Source organism: Lycorma delicatula, chromosome 5 (genome assembly GCF_047948215.1).
Source record: "Lycorma delicatula isolate Av1 chromosome 5, ASM4794821v1, whole genome shotgun sequence".
NCBI lineage: Eukaryota > Metazoa > Arthropoda > Insecta > Hemiptera > Fulgoridae > Lycorma > Lycorma delicatula.
The window spans coordinates 39911021-39927689 of record NC_134459.1 but is presented as its reverse complement, the minus strand read 5'-3'; positions in this window follow the sequence as shown (position 1 = coordinate 39927689).

Genomic DNA, 16669 nt, shown 5'->3' with positions numbered 1-16669 from the left:
ATTAAAGAAAATCCCCGTAAAACTATTTAATGCGAGAAGTAAATTGTATGATCCGGAATTGGAATTTTTCAAAAAACATGCATGAAAAAATTTTTTTCCACTTCTTTTCAAGATATAGTCATTTTTTACATACTTATGTACGGCTAATTCTAAAATATAATAATCAATAATAAAGTAAAAATCCAGTTTCTAATAACCTTTACCAAATTGTACTGGGTAAGATACGAACACGACTTCAAACTAAAACATAACTGAATGAATTAAATGCATAAAAACCCTAAAAAAACACACATGTATAAAAATATGTAAATAAAAAATAAACACAACCTACAGAGGGACTTACCTGGGCGAACACGATATTTTTCTTAAAATACCATGCATAATTATTTATCCGAATATTCACATATTGACAAAATAATTATAAACATGTTTGTTGATGAAACAGTAAAATAATTAATTTAACATTCTGGAAAAAGCACCACCTGCTACAAAATAAATATTTCTCCTTCCAGTTGTTAGTATTACATTAACATAGATAAATATAACATATAATATATGTAAAGTTAACGCTGTTCAAATAATCCACAGTTTTTAACCTATGAAGTAAATTACTTGTATCGTACCTGTAACAGTAGAACAAAAGAATTATGTTAAAAAAATATTTTTTTAATTTTTTTATTAGTTTAATTAAAACAACACATCTGCACCACCATTCAAAACATAATGGTATAATCAATCTCCTCAAGTTATAATCATAAGAAAAACTACAAAACCCTATTTATTAATCAAATTAAAAGAAAATTACTATTTGTCAAACATAAATATTTCATAATTACTAAGTATAGAAGCAACATTTACACCTTTTTTTTCAAAATCTACAAATGCAGATTTCAATTAAAAATATGCTATCTAATAGAACTGCAGATTTAAATCGTGCACTGATAAAATGAGCTACTTATTATAGTATTTATACCGCCATAAGAAATATTTTTTTTTTTTGTTATTTAATTGGTTTGACGCTATTCTACATCAAATTATGTGTTTTAAAATTTTTTTCAAATCAATTAACATAGGGCTATTATCCTATAAAATCTATCTAGTTATCATACAACTGTAAATTGTTAGAATACCAGACGATGCTGAAAAAATTGTACATTCCCACTATGTAATTAATAAAATACATGATACATTACCGAGAGTCCAGACGTTTTGAAAGTGAGATAATTTTACAAAAGTAGAGAGTAAAAATTATAACTCATACTTCTGAAAAAAAAAAAAAATTTATTGTCTAAAACAAAAATTAATAAATTACATAAATAAACAATATGGGTATCATCCAATAAACTTTAATAATCATCTAAGGAGTATAATGTGTTGCAATATATGATGATGCTGAAAAAACTGTACGTTACCACATTGTATCATTACTGTACACGATTCAAAAAGTGCATCAAAAATGAGTTACACCTTTGCCGTCTTTTAAACTGAAAGGAATACACTAATGTGTTTGATGCAGCACTCCCCCAGCAGCAGTTCTGTACATCATTCAGTATATATGCATTATCGTGTCAACACGCCGTTTCCTCGAGAGGTTTCGTCGATTACAGAACTGCGTTCGGTAGTCCGATTTTTGTAAGCAAATAATTACACATGCTGTGAAATTCCTCATCAAATTGTTGAGATATACGATGAGAATGAATATCATACCTCACGATCATAAAAACCTGCAAAACGTTCAGAAACGGGAGGACAAATGTGACTGACGAGGTGGTTGATAGTCGTACATAAATTCTTTTTTTAATGATGGCCTCCTCTCACCCCTCATAGCCATTCCCAACCTCCATGAATATTTTTTAGCATCCACAAGGAGAGTGCTCTTCGTGTTTTAGGATAACACTATCACCTTGAAGTGCTATGAGTAAAGTCTTTGCCCACCCTTTCTTGCTCCTATCTAAGGAGCTTATCCGTCCGGATCCCTCCCGCTACATTGAAACACGCCGACTTACTTTTCCACATTACCGGCGTGTTAATCTGTTGAAGGGTTAACCTTCCCGGGGCAGCCTATCAGATCCAGACTCGCTTAGCACTTGTCCTTCCCGCACTCCTCACAGGTTCATCATATGTCAAGGGTCACCATTCCCACCATCAGTAAACCCAGATTCCCCACCGAGTCGTGTGGGTAAAGAGAACAAAGTAGCCGTAGGGTGAACCACCCACGACTTACACGGTGCCAACTTTCATCACAAGCTCACTTTTTTGGGATCACTTAACTGAAAACACGATGGGTTAATCTATAACCGTCGATGAAATGATAATGAGTAACCGGCGCAGTAAATTTGGACAAATTGCAAGTCAAGCTAACGTCTGTGAAAGTATTGTGTATGCGATTTCATTCACGATCAGCGTGGTTACCCCAACATGAATGCACAAATTGTGCCACATCTGTTGGCCGACAACCACAAACGTCAACCTTATCCATCAGCTCTTTTATTTTCGTCAACATTATTCCATGACTGGAACACATGTTTTGAAAGACATCCGCTTAGGGGATGAGAACTCTGTGCTACATTACACTATCTAAACTGAATGAGCAACACAAAAATACACGCAGTCAAAAAATATATATAAATATGTAGGTTTGTCTTATTAATATATGGTTGTTTCATAGACCGGGTTTAACTTACTTTCTGATCGTCCCTTGTGTTTTACTCACTGTCAGGCAGTCTTGAAAGCATCAATTTTTAAAATAAGTAGGGTGTTAAATGATAACAATTATATCTGAAACAACAAAAAATAATAATAATTTTAAAAGTATTTTAATAGTCTAAAATAATAATTTATGATTTTATTATTAATCTATGTGCCTATTAGCCAATAATATCTAATAATCGTATAATAATAAAAAACTGTTAGTTAATATGATGTTGCTAACAAAACTGTACATTACCGCTATTTAAATTATGCTGAACATGATATGTTAATCAGCTCGAAAGTCTTAAAAGCGGCATAAGTTTAAAATAAGTACAGTACTTAAATGACAACTCATGCATCTGAAACACAAATAAACATATTTTTTAAATCTCAAACAATAACCAATTATAATATTAATTAACTACGGAATATTTTCCAATAAAATCTTAAAATTATAAATCAACATGTATACACCAACAAAAAATATAGCACTAACTTATTGAGAAAAATGTTTTCTACCGTTATGGAATTAATACTGACCATCATGTATTAGTCACACCGAACAGCTCTTTGAAATAGAATGAATTTAATATTAAGCAAATTTTTTTATATGCAAGAAATGTACCTGAAAAAAAAAACAAAAAATTTAGTCGTCAGAAAATTTATCTTTATGATATTAATGAAACGATAGTTATGTTATTTAATAATAATCATAAACAAATTGTTATTACCTTTTATAAAATATGGTGATGATAGTAAAAAATTATCACTAACATTTTCTTGAAATTTAGGATCTGCATCAGAATCAGGCTGTACTTTTGAAGGGTTGATCGTATATTTGTATCCCAGCAACATTCTTTTTAACAATGCACACTTTCTAAGCACTTCAACTAAACACACACAGAACATGCGCAATACATGTGTAAAAACCAAACAACTCCACAACTCGCTCTTCTAAAGCAAACCGAACAACAAAACCAAGGCAATACAGTAAGATAAACATTTATTAATGAATAGAGTTCTACAAAAAATTAAAAATAGCAAACATGATATTACAAAAATATTAGAATTAAAGAAAATCCCCGTAAAACTATTTAATGCGAGAAGTAAATTGTATGATCCGGAATTGGAATTTTTCAAAAAACATGCATGAAAAAATTTTTTTCCACTTCTTTTCAAGATATAGTCATTTTTTACATACTTATGTACGGCTAATTCTAAAATATAATAATCAATAATAAAGTAAAAATCCAGTTTCTAATAACCTTTACCAAATTGTACTGGGTAAGATACGAACACGACTTCAAACTAAAACATAACTGAATGAATTAAATGCATAAAAACCCTAAAAAAACACACATGTATAAAAATATGTAAATAAAAAATAAACACAACCTACAGAGGGACTTACCTGGGCGAACACGATATTTTTCTTAAAATACCATGCATAATTATTTATCCGAATATTCACATATTGACAAAATAATTATAAACATGTTTGTTGATGAAACAGTAAAATAATTAATTTAACATTCTGGAAAAAGCACCACCTGCTACAAAATAAATATTTCTCCTTCCAGTTGTTAGTATTACATTAACATAGATAAATATAACATATAATATATGTAAAGTTAACGCTGTTCAAATAATCCACAGTTTTTAACCTATGAAGTAAATTACTTGTATCGTACCTGTAACAGTAGAACAAAAGAATTATGTTAAAAAAATATTTTTTTAATTTTTTTATTAGTTTAATTAAAACAACACATCTGCACCACCATTCAAAACATAATGGTATAATCAATCTCCTCAAGTTATAATCATAAGAAAAACTACAAAACCCTATTTATTAATCAAATTAAAAGAAAATTACTATTTGTAAACATAAATATTTCATAATTACTAAGTATAGAAGCAACATGTACACCTTTTTTTTCAAAATCTACAAATGCAGATTTCAATTAAAAATATGCTATCTAATAGAACTGCAGATTTAAATCGTGCACTGATAAAATGAGCTACTTATTATAGTATTTATACCGCCATAAGAAATATTTTTTTTTTTTGTTATTTAATTGGTTTGACGCTATTCTACATCAAATTATGTGTTTTAAAATTTTTTTCAAATCAATTAACATAGGGCTATTATCCTATAAAATCTATCTAGTTATCATACAACTGTAAATTGTTAGAATACCAGACGATGCTGAAAAAATTGTACATTCCCACTATGAAATTAATAAAATACATGATACATTACCGAGAGTCCAGACGTTTTGAAAGTGAGATAATTTTACAAAAGTAGAGAGTAAAAATTATAACTCATACTTCTGAAAAAAAAAAAAATTTATTGTCTAAAACAAAAATTAATAAATTACATAAATAAACAATATGGGTATCATCCAATAAACTTTAATAATCATCTAAGGAGTATAATGTTTTGCAATATATGATGATGCTGAAAAAACTGTACGTTACCACATTGTATCATTACTGTACACGATTCAAAAAGTGCATCAAAAATGAGTTACACCTTTGCCGTCTTTTAAACTGAAAGGAATACACTAATGTGTTTGATGCAGCACTCCCCCAGCAGCAGTTCTGTACATCATTCAGTATATATGCATTATCGTGTCAACACGCCGTTTCCTCGAGAGGTTTCGTCGATTACAGAACTGCGTTCGGTAGTCCGATTTTTGTAAGCAAATAATTACACATGCTGTGAAATTCCTCATCAAATTGTTGAGATATACGATGAGAATGAATATCATACCTCACGATCATAAAAACCTGCAAAACGTTCAGAAACGGGAGGACAAATGTGACTGACGAGGTGGTTGATAGTCGTACATAAATTCTTTTTTTAATGATGGCCTCCTCTCACCCCTCATAGCCATTCCCAACCTCCATGAATATTTTTTAGCATCCACAAGGAGAGTGCTCTTCGTGTTTTAGGATAACACTATCACCTTGAAGTGCTATGAGTAAAGTCTTTGCCCACCCTTTCTTGCTCCTATCTAAGGAGCTTATCCGTCCGGATCCCTCCCGCTACATTGAAACACGCCGACTTACTTTTCCACATTACCGGCGTGTTAATCTGTTGAAGGGTTAACCTTCCCGGGGCAGCCTATCAGATCCAGACTCGCTTAGCACTTGTCCTTCCCGCACTCCTCACAGGTTCATCATATGTCAAGGGTCACCATTCCCACCATCAGTAAACCCAGATTCCCCACCGAGTCGTGTGGGTAAAGAGAACAAAGTAGCCGTAGGGTGAACCACCCACGACTTACACGGTGCCAACTTTCATCACAAGCTCACTTTTTTGGGATCACTTAACTGAAAACACGATGGGTTAATCTATAACCGTCGATGAAATGATAATGAGTAACCGGCGCAGTAAATTTGGACAAATTGCAAGTCAAGCTAACGTCTGTGAAAGTATTGTGTATGCGATTTCATTCACGATCAGCGTGGTTACCCCAACATGAATGCACAAATTGTGCCACATCTGTTGGCCGACAACCACAAACGTCAACCTTATCCATCAGCTCTTTTATTTTCGTCAACATTATTCCATGACTGGAACACATGTTTTGAAAGACATCCGCTTAGGGGATGAGAGCTCTGTGCTACATTACACTATCTAAACTGAATGAGCAACACAAAAATACACGCAGTCAAAAAATATATATAAATATGTAGGTTTGTCTTATTAATATATGGTTGTTTCATAGACCGGGTTTAACTAACTTTCTGATCGTCCCTTGTGTTTTACTCACTGTCAGGCAGTCTTGAAAGCATCAATTTTTAAAATAAGTAGGGTGTTAAATGATAACAATTATATCTCAAACAACAAAAAATAATAATAATTTTAAAAGTATTTTAATAGTCTTAAATAATAATTTATGATTTTATTATTAATCTATGTGCCTATTAGCCAATAATATCTAATAATCGTATAATAATAAAAAACTGTTAGTTAATATGATGTTGCTAACAAAACTGTACATTACCGCTATTTAAATTATGCTGAACATGATATATTAATCAGCTCGAAAGTCTTAAAAGCGGCATAAGTTTAAAATAAGTACAGTACTTAAATGACAACTCATGCATCTGAAACACAAATAGACATATTTTTTAAATCTCAAACAATAACCAATTATAATATTAATTAACTACGGAATATTTTCCAATAAAATCTTAAAATTATAAATCAACATGTATACACCAACAAAAAATATAGCACTAACTTATTGAGAAAAATGTTTTCTACCGTTATGGAATTAATACTGACCATCATGTATTAGTCACACCGAACAGCTCTTTGAAATAGAATGAATTTAATATTAAGCAAATTTTTTTATATGCAAGAAATGTACCTGAAAAAAAAACAAAAAATTTAGTCGTCAGAAAATTTATCTTTATGATATTAATGAAACGATAGTTATGTTATTTAATAATAATCATAAACAAATTGTTATTACCTTTTATAAAATATGGTGATGATAGTAAAAAATTATCACTAACATTTTCTTGAAATTTAGGATCTGCATCAGAATCAGGCTGTACTTTTGAAGGGTTGATCGTATATTTGTATCCCAGCAACATTCTTTTTAACAATGCACACTTTCTAGGCACTTCAACTAAACACACACAGAACATGCGCAATACATGTGTAAAAACCAAACAACTCCACAACTCGCTCTTCTAAAGCAAACCGAACAACAAAACCAAGGCAATACAGTAAGATAAACATTTATTAATGAATAGAGTTCTACAAAAAATTAAAAATAGCAAACATGATATTACAAAAATATTAGAATTAAAGAAAATCCCCGTAAAACTATTTAATGCGAGAAGTAAATTGTATGATCCGGAATTGGAATTTTTCAAAAAACATGCATGAAAAAATTTTTTTCCACTTCTTTTCAAGATATAGTCATTTTTTACATACTTATGTACGGCTAATTCTAAAATATAATAATCAATAATAAAGTAAAAATCCAGTTTCTAATAACCTTTACCAAATTGTACTGGGTAAGATACGAACACGACTTCAAACTAAAACATAACTGAATGAATTAAATGCATAAAAACCCTAAAAAAACACACATGTATAAAAATATGTAAATAAAAAATAAACACAACCTACAGAGGGACTTACCTGGGCGAACACGATATTTTTCTTAAAATACCATGCATAATTATTTATCCGAATATTCACATATTGACAAAATAATTATAAACATGTTTGTTGATGAAACAGTAAAATAATTAATTTAACATTCTGGAAAAAGCACCACCTGCTACAAAATAAATATTTCTCCTTCCAGTTGTTAGTATTACATTAACATAGATAAATATAACATATAATATATGTAAAGTTAACGCTGTTCAAATAATCCACAGTTTTTAACCTATGAAGTAAATTACTTGTATCGTACCTGTAACAGTAGAACAAAAGAATTATGTTAAAAAAATATTTTTTTAACTTTTTTATTAGTTTAATTAAAACAACACATCTGCAGCACCATTCAAAACATAATAGTATAATCAATCTCCTCAAGTTATAATCATAAGAAAAACTACAAAACCCTATTTATTAATCAAATTAAAAGAAAATTACTATTTGTCAAACATAAATATTTCATAATTACTAAGTATAGAAGCAACATTTACACCTTTTTTTTCAAAATCTACAAATGCAGATTTCAATTAAAAATATGCTATCTAATAGAACTGCAGATTTAAATCGTGCACTGATAAAATGAGCTACTTATTATAGTATTTATACCGCCATAAGAAATATTTTTTTTTTTGTTATTTAATTGGTTTGACGCTATTCTACATCAAATTATGTGTTTTAAAATTTTTTTCAAATCAATTAACATAGGGCTATTATCCTATAAAATCTATCTAGCTATCATACAACTGTAAATTGTTAGAATACCAGACGATGCTGAAAAAATTGTACATTCCCACTATGTAATTAATAAAATACATGATACATTACCGAGAGTCCAGACGTTTTGAAAGTGAGATAATTTTACAAAAGTAGAGAGTAAAAATTATAACTCATACTTCTGAAAAAAAAAAAAATTTATTGTCTAAAACAAAAATTAATAAATTACATAAATAAACAATATGGGTATCATCCAATAAACTCTAATAATCATCTAAGAAGTATAATGTGTTGCAATATATGATGATGCTGAAAAAACTGTACGTTACCACATTGTATCATTACTGTACATGATTCAAAAAGTGCATCAAAAATGAGTTACACCTTTGCCGTCTTTTAAACTGAAAGGAATACACTAATGTGTTTGATGCAGCACTCCCCCAGCAGCAGTTCTGTACATCATTCAGTATATATGCATTATCGTGTCAACACGCCGTTTCCTCGAGAGGTTTCGTCGATTACAGAACTGCGTTCGGTAGTCCGATTTTTGTAAGCAAATAATTACACATGCTGTGAAATTCCTCATCAAATTGTTGAGATATACGATGAGAATGAATATCATACCTCACGATCATAAAAACCTGCAAAACGTTCAGAAACGGGAGGACAAATGTGACTGACGGGGTGGTTGATAGTCGTACATAAATTCTTTTTTTAATGATGGCCTCCTCTCACCCCTCATAGCCATTCCCAACCTCCATGAATATTTTTTAGCATCCACAAGGAGAGTGCTCTTCGTGTTTTAGGATAACACTATCACCTTGAAGTGCTATGAGTAAAGTCTTTGCCCACCCTTTCTTGCTCCTATCTAAGGAGCTTATCCGTCCGGATCCCTCCCGCTACATTGAAACACGCCGACTTACTTTTCCACATTACCGGCGTGTTAATCTGTTGAAGGGTTAACCTTCCCGGGGCAGCCTATCAGATCCAGACTCGCTTAGCACTTGTCCTTCCCGCACTCCTCACAGGTTCATCATATGTCAAGGGTCACCATTCCCACCATCAGTAAACCCAGATTCCCCACCGAGTCGTGTGGGTAAAGAGAACAAAGTAGCCATAGGGTGAACCACCCACGACTTACACGGTGCCAACTTTCATCACAAGCTCACTTTTTTGGGATCACTTAACTGAAAACACGATGGGTTAATCTATAACCGTCGATGAAATGATAATGAGTAACCGGCGCAGTAAATTTGGACAAATTGCAATTCAAGCTAACGTCTGTGAAAGTATTGTGTATGCGATTTCATTCACGATCAGCGTGGTTACCCCAACATGAATGCACAAATTGTGCCACATCTGTTGGCCGACAACCACAAACGTCAACCTTATCCATCAGCTCTTTTATTTTCGTCAACATTATTCCATGACTGGAACACATGTTTTGAAAGACATCCGCTTAGGGGATGAGAGCTCTGTGCTACATTACACTATCTAAACTGAATGAGCAACACAAAAATACACGCAGTCAAAAAATATATATAAATATGTAGGTTTGTCTTATTAATATATGGTTGTTTCATAGACCGGGTTTAACTTACTTTCTGATCGTCCCTTGTGTTTTACTCACTGTCAGGCAGTCTTGAAAGCATCAATTTTTAAAATAAGTAGGGTGTTAAATGATAACAATTATATCTGAAACAACAAAAAATAATAATAATTTTAAAAGTATTTTAATAGTCTTAAATAATAATTTATGATTTTATTATTAATCTATGTGCCTATTAGCCAATAATATCTAATAATCGTATAATAATAAAAAACTGTTAGTTAATATGATGTTGCTAACAAAACTGTACATTACCGCTATTTAAATTATGCTGAACATGATATATTAATCAGCTCGAAAGTCTTAAAAGCGGCATAAGTTTAAAATAAGTACAGTACTTAAATGACAACTCATGCATCTGAAACACAAATAAACATATTTTTTAAATCTCAAACAATAACCAATTATAATATTAATTAACTACGGAATATTTTCCAATAAAATCTTAAAATTATAAATCAACATGTATACACCAACAAAAAATATAGCACTAACTTATTGAGAAAAATGTTTTCTACCGTTATGGAATTAATACTGACCATCATGTATTAGTCACACCGAACAGCTCTTTGAAATAGAATGAATTTAATATTAAGCAAATTTTTTTATATGCAAGAAATGTACCTGAAAAAAAAACAAAAAATTTAGTCGTCAGAAAATTTATCTTTATGATATTATGGAACGATAGTTATGTTATTTAATAATAATCATAAACAAATTGTTATTACCTTTTATAAAATATGGTGATGATAGTAAAAAATTATCACTAACATTTTCTTGAAATTTAGGATCTGCATCAGAATCAGGCTGTACTTTTGAAGGGTTGATCGTATATTTGTATCCCAGCAACATTCTTTTTAACAATGCACACTTTCTAGGCACTTCAACTAAACACACACAGAACATGCGCAATACATGTGTAAAAACCAAACAACTCCACAACTCGCTCTTCTAAAGCAAACCGAACAACAAAACCAAGGCAATACAGTAAGATAAACATTTATTAATGAATAGAGTTCTACAAAAAATTAAAAATAGCAAACATGATATTACAAAAACATTAGAATTAAAGAAAATCCCCGTAAAACTATTTAATGCGAGAAGTAAATTGTATGATCCGGAATTGGAATTTTTCAAAAAACATGCATGAAAAAATTTTTTTCCACTTCTTTTCAAGATATAGTCATTTTTTACATACTTATGTACGGCTAATTCTAAAATATAATAATCAATAATAAAGTAAAAATCCAGTTTCTAATAACCTTTACCAAATTGTACTGGGTAAGATACGAACACGACTTCAAACTAAAACATAACTGAATGAATTAAATGCATAAAAACCCTAAAAAAACACACATGTATAAAAATATGTAAATAAAAAATAAACACAACCTACAGAGGGACTTACCTGGGCGAACACGATATTTTTCTTAAAATACCATGCATAATTATTTATCCGAATATTCACATATTGACAAAATAATTATAAACATGTTTGTTGATGAAACAGTAAAATAATTAATTTAACATTCTGGAAAAAGCACCACCTGCTACAAAATAAATATTTCTCCTTCCAGTTGTTAGTATTACATTAACATAGATAAATATAACATATAATATATGTAAAGTTAACGCTGTTCAAATAATCCACAGTTTTTAACCTATGAAGTAAATTACTTGTATCGTACCTGTAACAGTAGAACAAAAGAATTATGTTAAAAAAATATTTTTTTAACTTTTTTATTAGTTTAATTAAAACAACACATCTGCAGCACCATTCAAAACATAATAGTATAATCAATCTCCTCAAGTTATAATCATAAGAAAAACTACAAAACCCTATTTATTAATCAAATTAAAAGAAAATTACTATTTGTCAAACATAAATATTTCATAATTACTAAGTATAGAAGCAACATTTACACCTTTTTTTTCAAAATCTACAAATGCAGATTTCAATTAAAAATATGCTATCTAATAGAACTGCAGATTTAAATCGTGCACTGATAAAATGAGCTACTTATTATAGTATTTATACCGCCATAAGAAATATTTTTTTTTTTGTTATTTAATTGGTTTGACGCTATTCTACATCAAATTATGTGTTTTAAAATTTTTTTCAAATCAATTAACATAGGGCTATTATCCTATAAAATCTATCTAGCTATCATACAACTGTAAATTGTTAGAATACCAGACGATGCTGAAAAAATTGTACATTCCCACTATGTAATTAATAAAATACATGATACATTACCGAGAGTCCAGACGTTTTGAAAGTGAGATAATTTTACAAAAGTAGAGAGTAAAAATTATAACTCATACTTCTGAAAAAAAAAAAAATTTATTGTCTAAAACAAAAATTAATAAATTACATAAATAAACAATATGGGTATCATCCAATAAACTTTAATAATCATCTAAGAAGTATAATGTGTTGCAATATATGATGATGCTGAAAAAACTGTACGTTACCACATTGTATCATTACTGTACATGATTCAAAAAGTGCATCAAAAATGAGTTACACCTTTGCCGTCTTTTAAACTGAAAGGAATACACTAATGTGTTTGATGCAGCACTCCCCCAGCAGCAGTTCTGTACATCATTCAGTATATATGCATTATCGTGTCAACACGCCGTTTCCTCGAGAGGTTTCGTCGATTACAGAACTGCGTTCGGTAGTCCGATTTTTGTAAGCAAATAATTACACATGCTGTGAAATTCCTCATCAAATTGTTGAGATATACGTGAAGAATGAATATCATACCTCACGATCATAAAAACCTGCAAAACGTTCAGAAACGGGAGGACAAATGTGACTGACGGGGTGGTTGATAGTCGTACATAAATTCTTTTTTTAATGATGGCCTCCTCTCACCCCTCATAGCCATTCCCAACCTCCATGAATATTTTTTAGCATCCACAAGGAGAGTGCTCTTCGTGTTTTAGGATAACACTATCACCTTGAAGTGCTATGAGTAAAGTCTTTGCCCACCCTTTCTTGCTCCTATCTAAGGAGCTTATCCGTCCGGATCCCTCCCGCTACATTGAAACACGCCGACTTACTTTTCCACATTACCGGCGTGTTAATCTGTTGAAGGGTTAACCTTCCCGGGGCAGCCTATCAGATCCAGACTCGCTTAGCACTTGTCCTTCCCGCACTCCTCACAGGTTCATCATATGTCAAGGGTCACCATTCCCACCATCAGTAAACCCAGATTCCCCACCGAGTCGTGTGGGTAAAGAGAACAAAGTAGCCATAGGGTGAACCACCCACGACTTACACGGTGCCAACTTTCATCACAAGCTCACTTTTTTGGGATCACTTAACTGAAAACACGATGGGTTAATCTATAACCGTCGATGAAATGATAATGAGTAACCGGCGCAGTAAATTTGGACAAATTGCAAGTCAAGCTAACGTCTGTGAAAGTATTGTGTATGCGATTTCATTCACGATCAGCGTGGTTACCCCAACATGAATGCACAAATTGTGCCACATCTGTTGGCCGACAACCACAAACGTCAACCTTATCCATCAGCTCTTTTATTTTCGTCAACATTATTCCATGACTGGAACACATGTTTTGAAAGACATCCGCTTAGGGGATGAGAGCTCTGTGCTACATTACACTATCTAAACTGAATGAGCAACACAAAAATACACGCAGTCAAAAAATATATATAAATATGTAGGTTTGTCTTATTAATATATGGTTGTTTCATAGACCGGGTTTAACTTACTTTCTGATCGTCCCTTGTGTTTTACTCACTGTCAGGCAGTCTTGAAAGCATCAATTTTTAAAATAAGTAGGGTGTTAAATGATAACAATTATATCTGAAACAACAAAAAATAATAATAATTTTAAAAGTATTTTAATAGTCTTAAATAATAATTTATGATTTTATTATTAATCTATGTGCCTATTAGCCAATAATATCTAATAATCGTATAATAATAAAAAACTGTTAGTTAATATGATGTTGCTAACAAAACTGTACGTTACCGCTATTTAAATTATGCTGAACATGATATATTAATCAGCTCGAAAGTCTTAAAAGCGGCATAAGTTTAAAATAAGTACAGTACTTAAATGACAACTCATGCATCTGAAACACAAATAAACATATTTTTTAAATCTCAAACAATAACCAATTATAATATTAATTAACTACGGAATATTTTCCAATAAAATCTTAAAATTATAAATCAACATGTATACACCAACAAAAAATATAGCACTAACTTATTGAGAAAAATGTTTTCTACCGTTATGGAATTAATACTGACCATCATGTATTAGTCACAGCTCTCCGAACAGCTCTTTGAAATAGAATGAATTTAATATTAAGCAAATTTTTTTATATGCAAGAAATGTACCTGAAAAAAAAACAAAAAATTTAGTCGTCAGAAAATTTATCTTTATGATATTAATGAAACGATAGTTATGTTATTTAATAATAATCATAAACAAATTGTTATTACCTTTTATAAAATATGGTGATGATAGTAAAAAATTATCACTAACATTTTCTTGAAATTTAGGATCTGCATCAGAATCAGGCTGTACTTTTGAAGGGTTGATCGTATATTTGTATCCCAGCAACATTCTTTTTAACAATGCACACTTTCTAGGCACTTCAACTAAACACACACAGAACATGCGCAATACATGTGTAAAAACCAAACAACTCCACAACTCGCTCTTCTAAAGCAAACCGAACAACAAAACCAAGGCAATACAGTAAGATAAACATTTATTAATGAATAGAGTTCTACAAAAAATTAAAAATAGCAAACATGATATTACAAAAATATTAGAATTAAAGAAAATCCCCGTAAAACTATTTAATGCGAGAAGTAAATTGTATGATCCGGAATTGGAATTTTTCAAAAAACATGCATGAAAAAATTTTTTTCCACTTCTTTTCAAGATATAGTCATTTTTTACATACTTATGTACGGCTAATTCTAAAATATAATAATCAATAATAAAGTAAAAATCCAGTTTCTAATAACCTTTACCAAATTGTACTGGGTAAGATACGAACACGACTTCAAACTAAAACATAACTGAATGAATTAAATGCATAAAAACCCTAAAAAAACACACATGTATAAAAATATGTAAATAAAAAATAAACACAACCTACAGAGGGACTTACCTGGGCGAACACGATATTTTTCTTAAAATACCATGCATAATTATTTATCCGAATATTCACATATTGACAAAATAATTATAAACATGTTTGTTGATGAAACAGTAAAATAATTAATTTAACATTCTGGAAAAAGCACCACCTGCTACAAAATAAATATTTCTCCTTCCAGTTGTTAGTATTACATTAACATAGATAAATATAACATATAATATATGTAAAGTTAACGCTGTTCAAATAATCCACAGTTTTTAACCTATGAAGTAAATTACTTGTATCGTACCTGTAACAGTAGAACAAAAGAATTATGTTAAAAAAATATTTTTTTAACTTTTTTATTAGTTTAATTAAAACAACACATCTGCAGCACCATTCAAAACATAATAGTATAATCAATCTCCTCAAGTTATAATCATAAGAAAAACTACAAAACCCTATTTATTAATCAAATTAAAAGAAAATTACTATTTGTCAAACATAAATATTTCATAATTACTAAGTATAGAAGCAACATTTACACCTTTTTTTTCAAAATCTACAAATGCAGATTTCAATTAAAAATATGCTATCTAATAGAACTGCAGATTTAAATCGTGCACTGATAAAATGAGCTACTTATTATAGTATTTATACCGCCATAAGAAATATTTTTTTTTTTGTTATTTAATTGGTTTGACGCTATTCTACATCAAATTATGTGTTTTAAAATTTTTTTCAAATCAATTAACATAGGGCTATTATCCTATAAAATCTATCTAGCTATCATACAACTGTAAATTGTTAGAATACCAGACGATGCTGAAAAAATTGTACATTCCCACTATGTAATTAATAAAATACATGATACATTACCGAGAGTCCAGACGTTTTGAAAGTGAGATAATTTTACAAAAGTAGAGAGTAAAAATTATAACTCATACTTCTGAAAAAAAAAAAAATTTATTGTCTAAAACAAAAATTAATAAATTACATAAATAAACAATATGGGTATCATCCAATAAACTTTAATAATCATCTAAGAAGTATAATGTGTTGCAATATATGATGATGCTGAAAAAACTGTACGTTACCACATTGTATCATTACTGTACATGATTCAAAAAGTGCATCAAAAATGAGTTACACCTTTGCCGTCTTTTAAACTGAAAGGAATACACTAATGTGTTTGATGCAGCACTCCCCCAGCAGCAGTTCTGTACATCATTCAGTATATATGCATTATCGTGTCAACACGCCGTTTCCTCGAGAGGTTTCGTCGATTACAGAACTGCGTTCGGTAGTCCGATTTTTGTAAGCAA